Source organism: Mycteria americana, chromosome 2 (assembly GCF_035582795.1).
Source record: "Mycteria americana isolate JAX WOST 10 ecotype Jacksonville Zoo and Gardens chromosome 2, USCA_MyAme_1.0, whole genome shotgun sequence".
Classification (NCBI taxonomy): Eukaryota; Metazoa; Chordata; class Aves; order Ciconiiformes; family Ciconiidae; genus Mycteria; species Mycteria americana.
The window spans coordinates 36,246,054-36,268,332 of record NC_134366.1 but is presented as its reverse complement, the minus strand read 5'-3'; the positions used below and the strand labels follow the sequence as shown (position 1 = coordinate 36,268,332).

Genomic DNA, 22,279 nt, shown 5'->3' with positions numbered 1-22,279 from the left:
CTTAGTAAGAAAGACATTTGTATTCTAAAAGCAGTTTTTATGTATTATAATTTGTATTATAAAAGATCCTTGAAAATAACGCATACATTTTATTGTCAATAAATTAAAATGATATACTAGATACCTATGGAAATGAATGGTACAACAGCAGAAGTCTAGATACAGCTCAGACGGAAAGATGCTGATGTGTGTACACAGGATGGCCACGAAATCTTGAAGAAATGCATTGAACTTGCCATTTTCTCAGGTTCAAGGCTCCAGGGAAGTCAAAATTTGTGTGAACACAGATTATCTACCTGTATAGAGGCATTTAGGAAATTAAGACTGGTAAGGCACAGAGGAGCATGGCTTTTAAATGAGTAATTGTATGGGACGATGCTTTGTGACAGTGAGTGTTGGCGGAGCTAATTCGGGCTCTGTCATTACATGGTATTTGACACTGACCAAATCACAACCTCCTTGCCTCGGTTTCACCACACAGCAATTAGATTACTGATTAATTTAATCTATTAATCCTGAAGATTGCCATAAGCATGTGCTTCTGAGGATTAAAACTTAATCCGCAAAGCATACTTGCAAAGAAACTCTGGTCATAACAACAAATGTAAACTGAACTTTAATTAAAACAAAAAGCTAATTACGCAGTATTCAGTTTTATTCTTCAGAGCAATCCAAGGATGAAGTGAGTAGAAAAAAAATCTGCAAAAAAAAAAAGAAGAGAAAAGTACTTGTAATTGAAAAAGGCCTTAGAGTGCTGTGGAATGAGACTTGCCCACAAGTGCTCCACTGTGGGAAGGCTGATAAGCATCTAGTATCTAAATAATAATAAAGACACGCCCCGTAAAAACGAAGAAGCATTCAGTTACTCAGTCATTCTCATTAAGGTGCCTGGAAACATCCCTTGCGGAGCTGTCAGCCAGTATAATCGTCTCTTTGTTAGGGCTGGGGAAGTTAAAGACTTTATTTTGCTTTATAGTCTCATTAGTCAGCCTATCGCCAGCTCTATTTCTGTTTCTAAGCGATGGTAGCCGGAGGGGCGGGGGAGGAGGGGGGGATGTTTTCGGACAGCGATAGAACACACGCATCTGGTGCCGGCTCCCTCAAACCCATCCCAAGCGCTGCCGCTGCGCGTTTTGTTCTGTGTGACAGCTCCCACCAGCGCTCGCAGGGCAGTTTCGAGAGCGGGCGCTTCCCGCAGCCCGGGAGGCAGCATCTCCCCTCGGGGCACGACGCGCCCCAGCGCCCCGGGCTCCGCCTCAGCTTCCCCCGCGGCGGGGCTGGGCTGGGTGCTGCCCGGCGCTGGAGGCACGTTCCCGATTCAGCCCCGGCGGGGAAACAATGACTTGTTTTCCCCCCTGGGGCTGCCGCCGCGTCTCACGTTTCCGGGCCCGCGGCGGCTGGACGCGGCGCTGCCCGCCCCCCCGGGGCGCCCTGACAGGCCGGCGGCCCCCACCCGCCCAGCCCCGCCGCCGCCCGCCCTCGGAGCGGGGCAGCACCACCCATTGGGGGAGAGGAGGGCGCGGGCGCCCGCACCGTCCGCTCTGCCAGCCTATTGGCTGGCGTGACCGCGCTTCGCTCTCCCATTGGCTGCCTTCGCCGCCAGGCAGCGGCGGGGTCGGGCGGTGCCAGCCCGCCGCTGCTCGCCCTCGCCGCTGTCGCTCCCGGCGGGCGAGTAAGTCCGCGAGCGGCCGCGGCGGCGGAGGAGCCGCCGGGCGGGAGGGGTGAGTTTGACCAGCGGCCGCTCCCGCGGAGCCAACAACTTTTCCCGCGCGGGGCTGGGGCCGCCCTCTGCGCCGCCGGGACGGTTTGCGGCCGTCGGGCAACTAACGGCCGGTTGAGGAGAGCCCCTCTGGCTCCGGGTCCCGCGCGCCGACTCCGCGGCGGGCTCCGCCGCCCCGCCCTGGGGCAACGGCCGGCGCGCGGCTGGAGCGGCCGTTACCCGCCGGGCTCGCGCGCGGGGGAGGGAGGGGGCGGTGGCGGGTGAAGGGCGCGGGGGGCGGTGCGCGGCGGAGTTGCCGGGGAAGGGCCGGTGCCCGGCCGCGGCGGGGGCGGTGGAGGGGCAGGGCGGGGGGCCGTGACGGGTTCGGCGGACCCCCTCCTGCCTTGCCGGGGAGAGCTGGTCTCTGCCCGCGGGGCGGGGTGAGCGGGGCCGCGGGGTGGCGCTCCGGGGACCAGCTTCAGCCTCCCCCCTCCTTCTCGCCGGTCCCCCCGGAGCGCCGCCGGCATCCCGGCCGCGTCTGGGCCTGCCGGGGTCCTCCCGCGCACAGTCTCTCGCTCGACTCCCGGGCGGCGATCGGGGAGGGCAGAGGGGGGGAAGTGACGGCCTTGCCGGGGCGGCTCGGGGCTGGCGGGGCACTGGTCACTTGTGTCGCCTGGAGAAGGCAGCTGGGGGTGCGGGCAGCCGGCTGCGGGCGAGACAAAGGAGCTGCTCCCGCTCGTCTCCCCGGAGCAGGGGGCAGACAGCGTGGTGCCTGGCAGCAGACTTCCCGCTCCTTCTGCTGGACGCGTGTGCCTGCTCGTGGGAACATTTAGGAAATAGTTTAGTGGCGTGCTGTGAAATGCATTCATTCTAACCCGTCTCTTCTGCATGGTTTTTTTTTCTGCCGCGTTGACTTCGGTGTCCGCGGGTAGGGATGCGAGAGGTGGCAGCAACAGTTATAATTGCTGAGAGTTTGCGGTTGAGGTTCATAAGTAGGAAGTGCCGTAGGCTGCAGGGGTTTGTGCCTGTATAGGCTTCGTTGTTTAACTTTACGCACGTTAAACTGAAGGAACTTGCCATGTGCTTTATGTTTTTGAGGTCATGGTAAAAGCAGAGGTAATGCCCGTGGACTCGTCTTGTTCCCTGTAATCCCAAAAGCCATCATGTTTGTTTCCTGTCCAATTGAATTCTAACTCTATCCCGAAAAAGCTCTTGAAGTTCACAAGGAGAAGATTTGTGTGCTTGAGGATTATTAAGTCTTGTTAGCACTGATCTTTCATCATTTTTAATATACGCTGCTAGTGCGTGAGAAGATGACTATAGAAGAACAAATGATGAAAGTTTCTATTAAGTGATTGCTGTTAGGTTTGTTAGCTGCAAATTCAGATTTGGTGATTAGCTTTTTTTTTTTTAAAGGCAACTTGAACAAATGTCACTGCAAAGAAGCAAAAAACAGTTTTACGTAGCAAAGCCTAGAGTGACACTGGTGATGGCCTTTCATTGCATCTAAAAGGCTTTTCTGCAGTTTTCCCCTCCAATAATGTAGCTAGATACTACAGTGTCTTTTCAGAAGCTTGTGCTTTCCACAGGCTGCTTTCCTCTGTGACAGTGCCTTGCTTTTGTTGTCCTCTCCACCTTCCAACAAGTTCTTTTATGTTGTGAAAAGTAAGTAGTGTTGTAAAGCTTGGACAAATTAACTTCCAATTTATTCTACTTTCATCAGTGAAATATTTTTGGTAAGAAGAATATACTTTGAAGTTGAGTTTTGGATCCATCTGGCACTGTTCTTGGATGTATTTTTTCCTCCAGAGTAAGAAGACAGTATGAAAATACTACTTCTGAAATGCAAAACTCGGCTGCTTCTCTTCTGTGATAATCTCTTTGTGAGACAAGGTATTTTTAACAGGCCTTTTATCAGAGGGGTGACAATTCTGAGGAAGTTTAGTATTGCTTCGGATGATTTATTAACTGTAGCAATTCACTTCCTTTCAGTGTTGAGCTGTTTTAAAGGTACAAGTTAAATTTATTCAGAATGCTTCTTACAAGGAAAAAGGCTTTCACAGGCAAAATCGTGTTGAACTTCTGCCATAGTCTTCTGAATGGGAGGGTTTTCTTTCACTTGAGAGAGTCCATGGTAGACATGTTCACAGGCATAGCTGGGTAGTTAAGTCACTTGGATTCTAATTTTGCAAGGACTTGTATCACTAACAGGCATGTGTGTGAGATATTGCAAGGCTAGGCACTACAAATGGTATGTGTCATCTATATTTTACTTAGCACAATGGGGCTGGCTCTAAGCTGGGAGAAGAGCCCGTTTACTGATGCATATGTTATGACTGTATCAAACGTAATAGTAAGTCGCTGAGTTCAAGTCTAACTGTTAGTACGTGTTAGTGTAAAACCCCAATATCTTGAACCTTCTTTGTATGTTCATGTCAGGAAATGCATTTTCATTAAATCCTGCCTTAAGGTAAATATTCGGTTCTCTCTTAACCTGTCACTGAGTTTAACACATGCGATGTGAAAATCACCTTGTTCATTCTGGTGACTTATATAGTTATCAAATGTTGGCTAATGACTGTCTATTTTAATTGGAAAATAAACATACATTTTATGGCCTGACGTGACACTGTTTTGTTTCAGGTTGTGTGGAAGATGCATAGTTTGAGAAATCTGCGTGACTTGTCAGAGAAAGTCACAGTTCCCAGGCTTCCCTTTGGGACTGTGGAGTACTCCTTATGTTTGAGGCTTTCAAATGAAATTTCTATGAAGCTTAAATGTTTATGTTGATGAGAATATTGAAATGCAGTAGCGCTTGTTAGCAAAGATCACCTGAGCACTCTGCAAATACACAAAGCCTATATCGGGAACAGCTTAGACTTAAATCTGTTAGGTGGATCACCGGGTCAGGTTTCATTCCCAAGCCTTCACTTAAGCAAATATGCTTTCTGCGTAACCTGCCATGCTTCCTCTCTCACAAATGCAAGATTGCATACAAAGTTTATACTTAAGTCTGCCATAGGATTTGTGCAGCTAGTTTTGTTAACATAAATGGAGTTTACATGTATGAATTGCTGCACTCGTGTGTTACTTACAGTGTTACCAGTTACCAAGCAGTCAGTCTTCCAGGAGCAATTAACATGAAGTTTAAGCCAGGAGTTTAAGCATGCTGTATAGGAGATGAGAAGCCTGACGATATGACCTTCACTGTGTGTATGCTCTGTCGTCTTTGAAGTGAGGAGAACTAGAGTCCGAATCTCTTACACTTTAGAAAAACTGAAGACTGCAAATTTGTATTTATCTTCTGATATATAATAGCTTGATAACTGGAGTGACTCTGTGTAATGTCTAAGACTTCTTCCATGGTACTATGAAAATACAATGTGCTTAAAACCTGCATTTTATATGCAGTGTTTTTCAGTGTGTTGGTTTGTACTTGGTAGGAGGTACTTGAAAGTATTTGTTGTCTTACTGGAATCTGGTAGTTTTCCTGCTCAACAAAATTACAGCTTTTGATTTGTTAATGCTGTTCTATTTAATTATGCAAGTATAAACCCCCCCCACCTTAATTAGAATTGTAGGCATGATGTCTTTTCTTTAAATCTGTATTTTCTTTCTTTTCCAGAAAAAATGGTCCTTGTGGCAGTTCACTGTCCTCAGTTGCCAGAATTAAAATGGTGGCGTATTAAATGCACATTTGGGAGTGGAGAATGTGTTGGAATGAAAGCATTTTTTTATTAGCATCAGTTAATTAGGAACTTAAATTGGATTAATTTATTTGAAATGCTTCTTGAGATAATCTTGGAAGGCAATAACAAAGTGGTGTCAGGATAAGGACTGAAATGTGTGTCAGATCAGACATTGAAGACAAGGAGTACTGAAGTATGAAAATGTTTTGAATGTGTAGCAACTGCATATTGCTGCAAGGCCTTTTTTAAAGCTTCCAGGCTGCTCAAGATCTGCATGCCATTAAAATGTTTTATTAGTTCTTGCATTGACCAGAGTCTTCCCTATACTCTATAATGTATATTATAAGTATACGCACACACTTTTAAGATTAAGTACTTCTGCATGCTCTCAAGATTTTCTTTATAAATAACTAACACTTAAAATATTTGAAGTTATTTGAAAACATTGGTGAAATATAAAAAGTTTTCCATGAGACTGAGGGGTGAAATGCTTCTGCATTTTTTCTTATTGTAAATCATCAGATTTCTATGAGAATTTGTGCTAGAACTTTGTTAGCATGAAAACTCAAATTCTCCTGGCTTAGATAAAAAAAACCCCAAAACCCCAACATCTGAAAGATCCAACAACTATGATAGTTTTCAATTTATAGCACATCTAAAATAATGCAGGATATGAAGTGTTTTCTTGTACTTCTGGTGAAACTGTTGTGAAGCCTTTGTCCTAATTAGGACCATGTTCAAGAACAGCAGAATAAAAATACAGCGTCGGCTTAGTCTGGGAGGGCAACTGTTATTTACAGCAATTTCTTTAGATGCATCCCCACATGAACTTACATGCTTTGGTAACAACTGGAAAGGTAGTGAATGAAAGCAGCATAATTTACAGCCCAAGTGAGTACTGAAATTGTCTGAATGTGACCCTTTCTTGTCATTGCAGTGCCAGAAATGGGAGGATGTTGATTTATCTGTTTCAGTGTGATGAATTAAGGGCTCTGTTTATAAGGCTTCAGTGTAACTTCTAAATGGTGTACAAATTTAATACAAGTGGGTTCGATAAACAGTTGTTACTAGGAGTATTATTTATTAGAACTGGAATCAATAAAGCATGTGGAATTTGGACAGATACTTAATCATCACTCTTTTGTATGGAGAATGCCATGAAAAGCGAGGGCGTGCATGAAAACATTTCTTAGTTTATTTTAAATGACCAGCATTGCTGAATAATCATGTGATTCCAGTTGAGAGGAAGACTGGAAATGGGTTATCTCTCCAAAACAGATGTATGTTTGTGTTCTTCCATCTCTAACCTCTGATGATATGCAATGCTGTGTAGCAATCAAAGCATAACAAAGAAATCTAGGTAAAGGCAATACTGGCTGAGTAGTAAAACACGCCTGTTGCTGATGCAAAAGTCACAGTGTATTTGTATTCCATCCTGACTGGTATAAGAGCTCTTATTCTAAACTTAGCAACAGAAACTGTGTATTTTGGGCACTTTTGATAGCTATTAAAGACAGCTCTCTTACTTAAGAGATAAGATATCCTTTACATTTTGTTACTTTTTTTCTATTTGGAAGCTAACCTTTAATTAAAAGTAGCATAGTATGCTCTGAAGCAGCACTGGATACTAATTAACTCACTTCAGTGCTTAAAGCCATGCTGTCTCCTAAGGTTTCCAGCTGTTTGCACTGGATAAATATTTATGCTTCAGCAAGGCATTAATTTCAGCCTGATGAATAGTGCATACAACTTTAATATTTTTGTTAATACTAAACACCATGATTCAGTACTATTACTATATTTTATTGCAATTCTATTTTTAGAAAGGGGAGGAAGAAGCCCATTACACTTTAAATATATGATAGAAAATTAAACCTGACACTCAATAATTAAGCTGTCTAGCACTCTCAGTATTGTACAGAAGCTAGTGCTGGATGATATAAGGTCTCCATGAATGTCTGGTTAATGGACAAGGCTGTACTATACCATTGTGGTTTGTTTTCAAGTACTGGTCTTTATGTATGAGAACACGATTCAATTTTTTTTGTTTTTTTAGTTCTTTTTAATCCAGTATTTGCTATATTAAAGCAAATGAGTGGAATATGTGTAAAAGCATTAAGTTGACCTAATAAATCTTAAAAAACTGCATTTAACAGGTTTTTAATACCAACCACCATCTCTGAAAATTAGGATACTGTGAATATTTTCAAAACAGTCTATCATGTAAGACAAGTTGGGTATACTATAGTAACATCTCTAGCTGAGGAAGCAGGCTATAGGATCTTCAGGTACAAAAATGAAAACTTTTTTTCCCCATGAACACTCCTTCTCAGCGTTTGCTGGCTGAAGGAAGTTGTGTTACCCTTCCAGAGCTGAAGTGGGTTGCAAAATCAGACTGCAACATCATATATTTTGTGTTAGGCTGATGAAGGGAAATTTTTTTGAAACCGTGGGGAGGACTGATATTAGAGAATTCCTTAGCTCTTGGTACTTAGTGCTAAAGCAATAGTTTTATGTTCCTTACAGTAACTTTACGCTGGATTTTGCCAGTGAAATTCTGAGTATTTTCCTACAGTTTGTGGTTAGTAGCACATCTGGCTGAACCAATTACTGTCTACTCAGTTAAAATAATACCTTTCTTACTGACTTTCTTTAGGTTGTGCCAAAATGCCTACCTGTTTCATGTCACGTGCTGTGGACATGCTACTGCTTTTACTCAGTTACGGCTTTTAGGCTCAATAAGCTGTAGTCTTTCCACTCACATCTCATGCTCCTAATTATATTGACTCCATATGTCAGGTCCAGAAAGACTAATAGGCTCTTGCATTTTTTTTCCTTCTTTGAACTAAATTCCCAGTGCAGCAGCCAGAGGAGCAGGTGAGAGGCTTTTGACAGTAATTCTGTACATCTGCTTACACATGCATTCTGTAGCCTTGCCAGTGCTGGTATAGTATTTACCAATTCCTGCCTGTCTTGAGAGAATGTGATTTTTCCTCAGCTTTACAACTAAATGTAAAAATTCAAGTTCCTCTGCTCCCCCGCCCAGTTTTCTCAGCACCATTTTGTGTTGGTACTGTAAATGATGGGTATTTTCACCACAGTGGTGTTGTGATGAGACACTATACTTCAGACAATCAAATTTTTCATACTACTTAGTGAAACACAACAAAGAGAACATCTGTTTTGCAGAGTACTTAATGATACTGCTTGAAGTATCAGAATTCTGTTGTTTCAGCTAGAATTGGTTGAAGTTTTGCTTAATTTTCAGTAATGTGTGCAAATATAGCAGAACTACTCTTCAGTCACTTTTGCATCATGTTAGAGATTGTAGATTAGCAATCTCTGCTACTTTCAATTTTTTTGCTGCCTTAGTAATTTTTTTTTGGCATACATATTTTCAGTATTATTCTTTTTGTCTTACGCCAAAATTTAAGAGTGTCTGAAGCATATGCATTTGCATCGGTTACCAAGAGTTCTTACTAGAATGTAATGGTTATTTGTGCAGTGATATTTTATCCTAAACTGTTGTTGTTGGTAAGCTGTAGCTGTAGAGGTAAAACTGATAAGGATTTTCCACACGAAACTTAACATAATCAGAGAAGATCTCTAAACTGTGCAGTTCCTTTGCATACATAATGCATACATTCATTAATTCCTTAAGGAAGTAATGAACATCTTTGATTCATTCCCATTTTAGTGGTATTTTAAAGTGCCTTAGATGTTTTGTCCTATTCTGGCAAAGAAGTGGATGATAGTTCACCTCTCTTCACGAAGTTGCAGCAATCCAGTGAAACAGTGACAAGGACTAGCTCACTTAACCATTTATAACTGCTTTTCAGTGTGGTAAAATAAAGGTCCTATATAAACTCAGTAGCAGCAGTAGGATATGGGTATACTTGATGTCAAGGGAAGAAGGAACACCTAAAAGAAGGTTTCTGCTTGTACAGTAAACAGAGAAACTGACAAAAATGTGAATAGGAAGTTAACTGAGTGATGAAACAGGAACCAAATGATGCCACATTTACTCTTCAAGAGGTTCCTTAAATGTGTCTACTGATTTTAAATGATAGGTGTATGATCCTTTTGTGTTGTGCAGTTACTACCTCCACCCCCCCCAAATGTTATACTGTTTGAAAAGTGGCCATTCACTGAGATTACATTTGTTATTTCCTCTCATGTGATACAGCTTGCTTTGCTCTTGGTTCATTACAACTCCTCTTTCCTATGGGCATGATAGTTTTTTATGAATGTCACATGTTGCTTCGTAGGGTTGTGAAGCTGTATTGATGTCGTTTGTCTCTGGTTCATTTGAGTCCACTGTGTCCCAAATACATGTGTAGTCAATGACCAATTTCCGTGTATTGTCATAATTGCATCTGCCATTCAAGTGGCTTTTTGGTTGTTGCTTGTAAGCAGAATACACTAAATCAAGTTCCAAGTTCATAGACTTCATATTATTGTAGAAACAAATTTTGACTACTTTGTTGTTAGGGTACAGAAATATTTATCAGGCTCTAAGTCATGACGTCTGTGCTCCAAACCAGGGCTCTGAATTTGTAACTGAACACTGAAGTACTGCTCACTTATTCTGGAAGTACTAGATAAGTAGGTCTTAAAGAATGCGCTTAGAAACCAGGCCTGTCTTGAGCAGAAGACATCTTGAGATTTAATGAGAATGCAAATAAAAGAAACAGGAAAAGAAAATGAATGCATGTTCTGTTATTTTTAATCTTAAAATGTTTTCTGCTACCTAAGTGATACCAATATAAATTTGTTAGAAACTTCCTGTTGTTATGGCTTTGGAACAACAGCAGATTACTTGGTGATACCATTTACCCTGGAAATCTGTACATGAGTTGCTCAAATAAGAGTCCCTCTAGAACCTGTGTAACCTGAGTTTCATTAGATTGATATTTCTTTCTTGGAATAATTAATATTTTGAGCTTTAGAAGCTTTCGTGAAGTGGGAACTTTTTACTTGAAGAGCTTTTTAATCTAATATGAATTCAACCTAAATTAATATGCCCTACAATGTAAAACAATTAACACCTTTTTTTCTGCTTTGCCACTATTATGCTTTTGGGATTTTACTTTTTTAAATTACAATAGAGAGCAAGTCATACAGAGTAGTAAATTGTCTGACACTTAAAGTTGCACACACCTTGTCTGTACTACAGTGTTGAAATTATATGTGGCAATAGAGCATTTCATGTGCTGGATGCATCCTTTCTGAATGACATAGAAGTGTGGGTCCTGCTGTTACTTTTTAAAAATTTCAGTTAAAGAAGTCATGTTTTTCTGTTGCTTATTAAGTATGTAAAGTACACAAAGCTGTTCTTAGGTGCTCTGAAATGTTTTTCAAATTAACGTGTCCAGTCTTGTAAGTATAACAGGCTTGTGTGGGAGAGCTGGTGGGGGGGAGGGAAGGGATGAGGAAGAATGAGAAAACTGCCATGGAGAGATAAAGCATATCTTTCCTGAAACTGTTTAACACAGCATTATGTGCATGTATTGGCGGATCATTTTAATTCTGTAACTTAACAGGGAGCAGTCGTCAACCACTCAAAGCAAACTAGATCCCAAGATTATTTTCAGTATTGATGTACCCCTCTTCTGGAAAATGCAGCTTTGTTTAGCTTTTTTCTGTCAAAATGAGCTACTAAAACACATATCAATAGACCACTATAAACTTCTTTTTGCTATAAAATCTGTGATGTACTCCTAATAGCAACGTTCCTGCTTAGATCTCATGATCTTTGGGGAAATGGTAGAATGGTATACTGGAGATAATATTTTGCAAATAATAAGTTATCAAGAATGCTAATGCTGCTGCATTGGTAGAGTTAGAGTGATGGGATGTATCATAGCACTCATTTAAAATAAATGTTCTGGAGTAAAAGTAAAATCAAACCCTTCCATTGCAGTTATATTTGATCACGTCTGATGTTATTACACTATATTGTAGATCTACCCTGGGTAAACACACCATAGTGGTTATTCTTGCAGTGTACGAAGTGCTTAAAGCCTGTTTCTGGGACATCCAAATCATTGACCTATCCCAGGATTTATGCCAAAAGCATAGTTTCATGTTTGTTTCAAATACAATGTGTTGGACTTCCTCAGCTACAAGTGGAAATTCTTTGAAAGGATAGTTCATATTTGTGGGTACATGAAAACTTACGAATGCTTGCAGAGTAGGAGTCCAGGTTGTAGAGGGAAGTTTTAACTGGACATGTGCGACTGTCTGGCGAAGGAGGGTATGATTTCAAAGCAGACAGAATTCTCTTTAAATGGCTTTCATGCTAGTAATACTATTTTAAAAAGTTTTTAGAACTTATAACTTAACTAATTTTTGGCAAATAAAAATAAGTCACTTCTGAAGCACCTGTAACTTTTGCAACCTAATTCTCAGTTTGTGGAGCTCCCTGCATTCTGTGGAGGCAGCAGGAAGATTCAGTTGAAATTAAGTCCCAAGAGCTGCTACAAAACTTCTTCCTCATGTGGCTTGTGTAGTATCTCCTAAAGTCAGTTTCTGGCTTGCAGGTAGGCATCTCTACCTTTCAAACTAAATGAGGTGCAGATACCTAGAATGGGGTTGGAATATGCAGAATCTCCTGAAATCTCATTCTCAGCCAGTGGAGTTGGGAAGTTTTGGCCAGAAGTGTTGCGTTCTTAATGTTGTTACTAAAAAGTACAAGGTGAAGGGTATTAAAAATGGAAGGTGAAGAGCCTTGCTCAAACTCCTGTTCCTACTTTGTGAACTGAGTCTTTTTCCTTCTGATAAGTCACTGCTAAACTACTTGTTAGATGAATGTTTCTCCACTTGCTCTAGCTTAAACTTAATGCTGTAATGGTAGAAGGTGTTGGAATTGTGCCTTTAACAGTTGATGCTCAGAGGTGAAGTACAACCTCTGCTTAATACTCCACATGCTTTTTAGGTCACACTCAAGCTATTGTGCAGCATCTGCTTATGCATGCTTTACACTGAGAGTCTTTCCAACAGCTGAATTACCTGACACCTTTCTTTTTGATATGTGGCTGAAAGTTCTGAACAAACTCTAACTTGAGATGACTTGCAATTTTCACTTAGAGGGAAAACTTGTTTTTAAAATTAGCTTGCAGAAAACGGGCTTCGCAAACAGCTAGATTAAATGAATAACTACTAGTAAAGGTATGCTGTAGTAGCACTGAAGTTTGAGGAGGCAAGGAACTAGATGTCACAGCATTGCTACCAAAATAATGCTCTGTGCTCATGAAAAGACTATTGGTTGGTTCAAGACTTGTACGCAACACTGAAACGAGAGCTGCAACATAATAAACTATGCAGAGAGAGTAATTCTATTTCTTTATTTTTAAATTTGTCTTTGGGTTTCAGGGAAACTTCCTGACTTCATAGGAATGTAGTGTACTTTGGGCTTAGGGAAACTAGGGTGCATAAGAACAGCAAGTTTACTTTTCTTGGGGTTCTGTAGAATGTTTCTTGTTAAGTGGATAACTTCTGCAGCACTTCTTTCCCTTACAGAAGTGGTAAGAGCGCTGTGTCATGTACTGTGGTACTGTCTGCTCATAGATGCTCTTGACACAAGTTAGAGGAGTGCTGCTGATACACAGAAAACAGACAAAATTTCTAAAGCTTTCTAGTTCATTCTTATGAGAGCATAAAGAAGATGCATTTATTTTAATACTATGGAATTTTGTGGCTAAAGCAAGAACTGGAGAACCTGTGTGGATTAGGTCACTTTTGTAGTATTAGCACACTGTTCCCTTTTTACACATTTCTTTTTGTGATTTCAGTTATGTTTAGTTAAGCTTGTGGTTGTACTCACTTTAATATTAGTTTAATTTAAATTCTATTTCCTTATGATGTATATAGTTATTACCTTGATTTTTCTTTCTGTATGTTAAACTGTTAACTATATTAATCCAGAATAAGTAAGAACATACTTTAAGACAAGATTTTTCAACTACAATTATTTTATTTTATCTAAGACTAGGCTGTTTATATTTGTTCTTTCTTAAAGATTTAGTAAGATGTAAACAACAGTGTTTGCATGGAGTAAAACAAAAGAGGAAGCAAGTATATTTCAGCTGCTAAGAAAAGCTGTTTTGAAAGTAATAGCTCTTATTTTATTTTTCTGTAATTAATGTAGCTATTGGTATATTACAGATGACAGAAAAGCTAACACTTGAGAATATACTGCAAATGAAATAGCTTGAAAGAGAGTAGGGCTTCTGCCAGCTGGAGAATGGGATGTAACCAGAGTAAGCTGGCTTACATGTGGTCAGTTTTGACTGACTCTGCGGTTACCAGTATGGCGGTTGTACTTACTGCGTGCTTTTGTGCAGAAGACAGCAAGGAAGAAATAGTAAAGTCGGATTAAAAAAAAAAAGAAAATTCAAGTTGTGGAAGTTACTTCCTCTTACTTCAGTTTGTCACTGTACTTCTAGGGCTGCTTTTGTACTGCTTTAACAATATAAATCTGACTTACTATTGCTTGTATAAATTCAAGTGAATATATCAACGTGTAATCTCGTATCTGTATCTTGGCAAGTTGTTTAGCTGGCATGAGTCATTTGATTGTCTTGAAAGAGTTATCTCCTTGCTGGTAAAGGGCAAGTACAAGGTTAGTTGCGTACAAAGGTGGTTTGTAATTGTTGTTTGCTAATCTGAAGTTGAGCAAATGTAATTGCCAGGAGTCAAAGATCAGGATTAAAATCTTCGAAAACCTATGCTTATAGGGATCCTATCTTCTGCTCAAGACTTTAGAAGGCTTTCATTGTGAATGTTTTGGGTCATGTGTGCCCATATGACTATTTGCCAGCACTGTAAATGGTGTTATGACCTCAACTATAGGTTGTGTTTGTTTTTTTTGGGTTTGGGTTTGTTGTTTTTTTTTTCCCCCCCTATTGACAGAATTGGAAGGTTGTAGAAGGGTGAGATATAGTTTGATATGCCAAGTATTGGTATGTAGGTTTCTGGGCTGCATAGCATCAGTATTCTATGGTGCTGGATCCTTTACTCAAGAAACAACTGCATTTAAGACAGTTATTTATAGTTTCTATACAGTCTAGTTAATGTATGCTTTCTTTCTTTAGAGTAATTTTTTTTCCTTATTTGCTGTCATCAAAACTTAATTGAGGTCTGTCATCTGTGGCTGAATATTATTAGCCCTATGATTTTAAAAATTTGTAATGGATATCGTTCAGGAGGACTTTTCCATTTGATGGGCAAATATCCATCACTTTGTCATAACTCAAGTGTAAACTGTTCAAGAAGTATATGTGCACAAGATCAGGAAATCTTATTTAGATCTATATCATGGAAAAGTTCATTGACCCCTGACTCTTCAAGGCTGATGTTCCACATTGTCACCTAAAGTGTAAGCTGTAAATAAGGTGGTTGCTTCTAGCACTGACAGAGAGGGGAAAAAAAAAAGCAGCAAAACTGAACAACGCCCTTGGCAATAAGATATTCAAACTGACTGCAGTCAATTTGATTTCAGTTCATAAGGCTCAGTAACCTTTACAAACCACTGGGAACAAACATGTTCAAAACAGTTCTCTTTGTGTAGGTTCATTACTGTATTGTGAAGACCACTGCAGTAATGACCACACTGAATCAAACCAGAATTTCTGAAACCTTGTTGTCTAGCAGTAGGTGTTAATAGAGGCCTAGAAACGAACTGATAGGGGAAGCCACAAGAGTGTTGTGCAGGAGCAACTTCTGACTTCAACTTTCTGAACTGGAAGAAGTGCTTTTATGTTTAGTGGCTGTGGATGGATTATTCTGTGAATGTGTCCAGGCTTCTTTTTTTTTCCTGTGCATTTATGTAAAGTTTATGTACTTGGACTTGGGACTCAATGCGTACTTCCTTTGCATTATTTTTGGTAACCCCTTCTGTTAGTTTTGAGCCTGTCACCTATAGTTTCACCTAATGCTTGTTAGTTCTGTTAGAAGATGCTGAACGGCCATCTCTTGTCATTTTTGGAATTTTCTTGAGCCTGAGTCAGTGATGCATGGTGCACTGTAGCTATCTTGTTGACACTGCCTGATTTTTACACTGGAGATAGCAATTATCAGAGAATATTTGATACTGAGTCTTTGAGCACTGCTTGCATTGTGTGTTTGAATAGAGCATGTGACTGTTTCAGGCTTAGCACAATGGGGTTTTTGTTTCTTTGTGCAAGTTTGAAAAATGTCAAGAAGTCAGACCTGGCCTTTGTGTTTCTGAATCTTGTGGTGGTTTTTGGAGTTCACAGTAGCATCAGTTTCTTTTCTCAAGAGACTTTGAATGATTTGCTACCCATTACTGCATATACAAGTATCTGTTTGGATAGGATAGCTTGACCATATTTAAAATTGTATAGTAAATGAACAGATCGCTGTATTACTAGAATGAGTTGTGCATTAACATCAGGAAAATACATTCTTTTCTTTGGCAATTTATTCAAGAATACACTTGCCTGAGTGCTGTTTCCTGTTCTGAGGCTTACCAAGGATTGTGTCTTTGTCTCTGAAATGTGTTGGGAGAGAAAAAGCTTCAGCAACATGAATTTTAAGTGTAGACTGTAGTCCTTAAGTGACCTTGATGTATGATGTAGAGCTGATTAAAAAGCTTTTAATACTACTTGTACCACTTCAAAGGGTAAGAAAAGTTGAGTCCTACTTGGCCCTTCCCTACTTTTGTATACGAACTGCTATAGAATACAAGATCAACATGTACCAGGGACTTGATCTCTTATCGGTCTGGTACATCCTAACAGAATGCTCACAAATTTACTTCATTCCTCTTCTTGCATGAGTTTACAAATTTGGCTGATGGTTCATAAAAATCTTAACTTTCTGCTCCATGTTTCCCTTGGGCTAAAAAAATTTTTCTTAGCAAATAGTACAAACTTCCAAGCAGATACTTTTCAGATTGGGTAAGGACACAGTATATGCTTTCCCTCCTCTTCCAGCAATTCCCAGAGGATGGGACTTGAGCAATTTTTGGCTCCTGGTTTTGTTTTTTCCAGCTCTGTGACTTCCACTAGCAAACTCCTAATACTGTGGTTCCAGAAGGTCAGTTCTGCAGAACTCAAGAGTTGATTCTTCATCCAAGTCCAGCCTCCTTGTACTTAATCCAGATTTCATTTACACACATGCATTCTGTGGATGAATTCTACAAAGGCTGGGTAGCTTTAAAGAATGGGAAAGCCGCCTATTGTGAGAATTTCTTTTTAAAGAACAACCTGTGCGTATGTTGTCTGTGACTTCGTTCAAGGCTATGATTTGATATTATTGTATTAAAAAAGTCTTGAGTGACATGTGTGGAAAAACTGAAGCCATTTAAGTGGATGGATCATTAGTAAGTTTGCCAGAGAACACAACTCATATTGGCTCGCCCTCCACCAGCTCAGTGCATAGTGGTTTTTTCTCCCCCCTCTATTAAAAGCAGTAAGTTCAGTAAGTTCCTGTTGTATTTGTGCCGTAATGGAAAAAAGAATGGTCTTTGTGGAGACTTTATAGAAGTCTCTTCCAAACAAGACTTGCTTTTGTCAGATAAACTTGATATCTTATTCCAGTTGTACTACTCATCTTGAAACAAAGCAAAAATTGATATCTCCTATGTAAGGAGAGTTTTATTATAGTATTAGACTAGAGCAAGATCAATTTACAGCTCTCAGAGGCTGCTTATTACTTGGGAACAGATCCAGAGAACAGTCTTACCTCAAGCTATATCAAAATGGATTGCAGACTTTGAGTGGAATGTAAGTTAAACTTATTCTTCTCTTGTTGATATTAGAGCTCAAGTTGCATATGTCCTAGGGTTCCAATGTTAGAGATTAGTAAGGGCTGTATGGCTTTATGTATGCTTACTTTAAATAGATGTTCTACTAGGAAAGCTGCTTTGTTAATTATTGTTTAGTATAAATCCTATTTCTTGCTGCTAATCCAAGTTGAGAGTCTTGTGGAAAATACTCCAAAGTGCTTTCAACTCACAAGGCATAAACAGATACATTTGCCATGTGTTAGATGGGCTGCAGTAGCTATGCATGCTTTCATCATGTGGCAAATGTGAAGTAATGTGATAAGACCTGCAATGAAAGAATGTCACCTAAAGTTGCTTTACTTCATGTATGATATAAGCTGAGAATATGTATGTGTCTAATAAAAGTTCAACAGACAACCTGACAACCTGTAACAACCTGACTTACTGAGATCCATCACAAATAATTTTGTGGTATCATTTGACTCTTTGAGACTTCTTCCTCTTTCCTGCAACTATCTTCCATCAGGACATCCAAATGACTCTGCCTCTTAATCTTTTGGAATGAGGAGCATGGGGACATTTGAAGCTGCTCGTCAGTTTTAGTCAAAGTATTATTTGATTTGTGGGGACAAAAGCAATCTGTTTTTAAAGAAATTCTCAAACTCCCCTCTTCTGAAGTCTTTGCAGGGACTTAAGAGGAAGAGACCAGGGAAAAAAGTCTATTCAAAGGGAATCACATGCTGATGTACCTTAAAACAAGACTTTTTTGGGAGAAATGCTGTGTAGCGCGTGCTGTATTGTTTGAATTTTCATTACAGTTTTGGTATTTATAAAGTACATTCTTAATATAATTTTACAGCTTTTTTTCAAAGTAGCATGTATTTACTTTATCCACTTCATGTTGCTTTAATTCCATAGTGACTGGGGCATCTAATTCTTACAGTGGCCTATATCTTGCAGTTGAATCCACTCAAATGGAGCTGTAATTAGGGCATGCTTTTTTAATCCTTTTGGGATTTTTTTCTGTAAAAGGTTAACATGCTGTAAATTAGGCCTTTTTTTGGCCCACTTTGTGTTAAAAATTCCATTTTAGAGTTACTTTTTGTAAACTTTCTATGGGCTTCAGAAAAAATTGTATTGTTAACTGAAATTTGTTCATCCTTCCTTTAGAACAGTCTTGGGTTTGCCAACTCTGTCCACACATTATTGCAGTCCAACTTGATCTATTATTTAACTAGCACAAAATGTGGCAATCCTTAGCAAAACAGTAGGGTGTCTGCCTGTTTTAATAGATCCTACACACCTGATGTGTGGAATTGAGGCTTTTTTCCCTTCTTGGGAGAGATCAGTCTAAGATAATCTTTGTCTTCAAGGAAAATAATTATAAAATTAGATTTCTTATTTGTGACACTCAAATGTGTATTGCTGTGCATGCATATTTGCTTGAGGTTAAACAGTGTATTCTGAAGGGTATATGCATTTTTAATGCATGAAGGTAAAATAAGGATAGTCTATCTTCTGTGCATCTCAACTGCCTTAACTCTCAATGGAATGCCTCTGCTACTTTAAAAATCAAAGATCTGATCAGCAAAAACTTTGTCCTGTTTCTTTTATAGATTTTTATAGATTTCAGCTTTTTATAGATTTCAGTTCAAAAGTTCATGCTTTTGCCAAAGAAAGACTTGTCTTCAAATACACAGTCATAAAAGCTTGAAGTATTGTCCGTAGTCCAATGGATAATGCCAGCCAAGGATGCTCTTACTGTTTTTACTGGTCAAATGAATGCTGTGTTCTCTGGGAGCCTTTAATCTGAAAATAATCCTTGATGGATCAGTAGAAATAGGTGAAAAAAATGCATCTGTTGGATAAATGTGGTGTCAACTATGGACTTGGAGTATCCAGGACTCCTCTGGACACTTTTAAATCATGGGTTTCTTGCTTTGAGCAGTTAATGTTAGCACAGGCATTTGCACTGTTAATGGGACCTAATAGGGAATGGTTACTATTGTCAACTCTGCTGAAGCACGAGATGTTGCAAAAGCCTTTGTCTGCCTTCACAGGAATGAAAGTAGGGCTAGTAGATTGTGTGATTCTGTAGGAACTGATGAGGTTGTTGCTTCAATAATTGTAGTAGGACTAGCCTTTGTGTTTGTTAGCACACAGTATTATCCTTAAAAGCCTGACTTCACAGCAGGGTTTGACACACAACCTATACCATTCAGAGGCCACTAATCCATATTGTCATCATTATGCCTTTAGAGACCATCAGTGCTGGTCAGAAAGAGTTGGTATTTAGCTAGATTAGTTTCCTTCATGACAATCCTTCCTATTTCTTTGTTGATACAGGATGACAGAATGGATGAGGTTTGAATGGACCTCTGGAGATCAAGGCCAACCTCCTTTGCTCAAAGTAGTGAAAATTGGAACAGGTTGCTCAGGATCTTGTCCAACTGGGTTTTTAATATCTCCAAGGATGGAGGCTCCTCAGCCACTCTGGGCAACCTGTTGCAGTGCTCAATAACCCTTACATGAAATTACACTAAAAAAGGGTTTAAATGTATTTCAATGTGTGCCCATTGCCTCTTGTCCTGTCACAGGACACCAATGAGAAGAGCCTGGCTCTGTTTTCTTTATTCCCTCCCCTCAGGTAATTATCTACGTTCATAAAATCCCTGTGAGCCTTCTGTTCTCCAGGCTTAACAGTCCCAGCTCTCTCAGCCTCTCCTCATGTGAGAGATGCTCCAGTCCATCCATCAACTTTGTGGCCCTTTCCCAAACTCTCTCCAGTATGTCTATGTGTCTGTTGTGCTAGGGAGCCCAGTGCTTCAAATCTGTCTCACCAGGGCCGAGCACAGGGAAGGATCACCTCCCTTGACCTGCTGGCGATCTGGGGGCTGTGGGCCGTCTTTGCTGCAAGGGCGTGTGTGGCTGGCTCACGTTCCCCTTGTTCATGAAGCCCCCCGGGGCTTTTTCTGCAAAGCTGCTTTCCAGCTGTCTGGCCCCTGTGTGTGCTGGTGCCTGGGGTGGTTTGTCCCCAGGGCAGGACTTGGCGTTGTTGCCCTTTAAACTTCCTGAGATTCATGTGTTGGCTCACGTCTCCTGCCTGTTGATGTCCCTGTGAATCCCGGCAGCACACCCCTCTGGGGTATCGACTTCTCCTCCCGGTTTTGTGTTACCTGCAAACATGCTGAGGGTGAGCTCTGTCCCATCAGCCACCTTCATTAATGAAGAGTAACAACAGGAGCAAAGGTGGCAGTGAGTACCTCGGCCTTTTCCATGTCTCCTGTCAGCAGCTCGTCTGCCCCATTCAGTCATGGAGCCCTAGTCTTCCTGTTGCTGATGATATTTTTGCAAAAGCCTGTGAACTGTTCTGGAGCATTCTTGATCCTCCTTCTTGCTTTAATCCTTCCTCCTCTTGGGATCCTATGCTGTACTATGTCATGGTCACTGCAGCTATGGCTGCCCCAACCTTCACATCACTGCACAGTTTTTTTCCATGTTTGTAATTATGATGTTCAGCAGAGTGCCTGCCCTTGCTGGCTCCTCAGTAACCTCTTTCAGGAAATTGTAATCAGTGCACTCCAAAAACCTTCTGGATTGCTTGTTCCCTGTTGTGTTGCCCTTCCAGGAGATAACAGGGTAGTTCATGTTCTATGTGCCTGTAAATGTGAGGCATCTTCAGCTGTATGAACAAAGTCTCATATATTTCGTCTTGATCAGGTGATGAGTAGCAGACACCTGCCACAATGTCACCCATGTTGATCTGCCCTCTCATCTGTGACCCATAAGCTCCCAGCTGTTTCATCATCCATTGCAGGATAGAGCTCCATGCGTTCCTGCTGCTCTCCCAAATAAAGGGCAGCTTTCCTTCCTCACCATCCTAGACTGTCCTTAAAGAGCCTATATCCAGCCATGGCAGTAGTCTGGTTGTGTGAGTTATGCTGCTGTGTCTCAGTGATCCTGTTGAGATAGCCCTGCAACTGCACCCAGACCACTAATTCCTCCTGCTTGGTTGCCATGCTGTGTGTGTTGGTGTATAGGCACTTTGCAGAGGCACCCAGTCATGCTGATTTGCTAGAGAAGGTATTAAAGCTTCCCCTTCATGCTGTCCTTGCAGGCAATGCTTTATATGTGTGCTTGCATTTGAGGTGGGGCCCTGGTTAGCCCTGTTTTTTTGTTTACGAGATCTCTCTTGCCTATGTCACTCTGTACCCTTTGCTTGCCAACCTGGTCCGCCACTTCCTCACTTGGCTGTGAGTTGTCATCTACCTCCCCTGATGTTGCTGGTATCCTTCTCATGGAGCTGCCTCAGCCCTTTATCTGCCAGGAGAAGCCTTTTAGTGGAACTGCCGCTGCATTGTACCTCCTAGGTATTTACAGCTACTACTGCTGCTTTCTCCAGAAATAAAATCTAGCTCTCTGCGGCTTATAATTCCTTAGACCTTCCTTATTCCCCTTTCATCCTGAGAAAGCACTGTTCTTGTATGCTTTGCGCAGACTTGCATATCTTTCTGGGGTTGTAAAAGGAGATTGCTCTAGCTGGTTCCCCATGGTTTCACCTGACCAGGTCATTTATTTAATGATAGTGCTAGTGGGGAGGGGCGGAAATCTCTGGCAGCGTACGCCATTATTGAGTATTGAAATTATTCAAGAAGTTGCCAGACAGCCTGTTCAATTTTATTCCTTTTGGCGTTCATGTCTGAATAGTCATTTCCTCACAACCACGTCGTATGCATTGAAAGATTTTGGTTGCTTTCTCTTTAAGTAAAGCCATACCTAAGTATTCCCCCCTCCCCTTTGCTTTGGAGGGTTATAGTGAGCTCTCACTGTTATCATGTCTGGTTCTTCTCCCTTTAGGCTTCTTAAAATTCTCTGGATATATTCCACTACAGTCTGGATTTCAGAACAAAATATTTGTATTTGTGTTATACAAGGTAATTCTTCCCTTCCCCGCTTTTACTTGCTTGTCATTCATCAATAAGCCTATACTTGGATATCAGTACTTCATAACTAATTTTAAACTGGCAAAGCAAAACTTGATGGGATGTCTCACATGACTGAACATTTCACCAAGTGTTAATTTTTTCCCCAGATGAGTATTTAATTTTGTCATTGTTTGAAATCCATGGTCACAATTCA

The 22,279-nt window shown here is 40.8% G+C and overlaps 1 protein-coding gene across 3 annotated transcripts in view; it reads left to right on the top strand.

Annotated features, from left to right (window-relative positions):
- The first annotated feature begins 1,603 nt into the window (after window positions 1-1,603).
- The window catches only part of HYCC1 (hyccin PI4KA lipid kinase complex subunit 1), a 52,563-nt gene continuing 31,887 nt past the window's right edge, over window positions 1,604-22,279 (top strand). For 2 of the 3 annotated variants that reach the window (XM_075492981.1, XM_075492979.1), the window contains exon 1: window positions 1,604-1,721. The gene's annotated coding sequence lies outside the window, so the exon portion shown is untranslated. Of the gene's footprint in view, window positions 1,722-3,511; window positions 3,593-22,279 lie in introns of those variants that run through there. The other variant, XM_075492980.1, reaches the window with a different exon arrangement.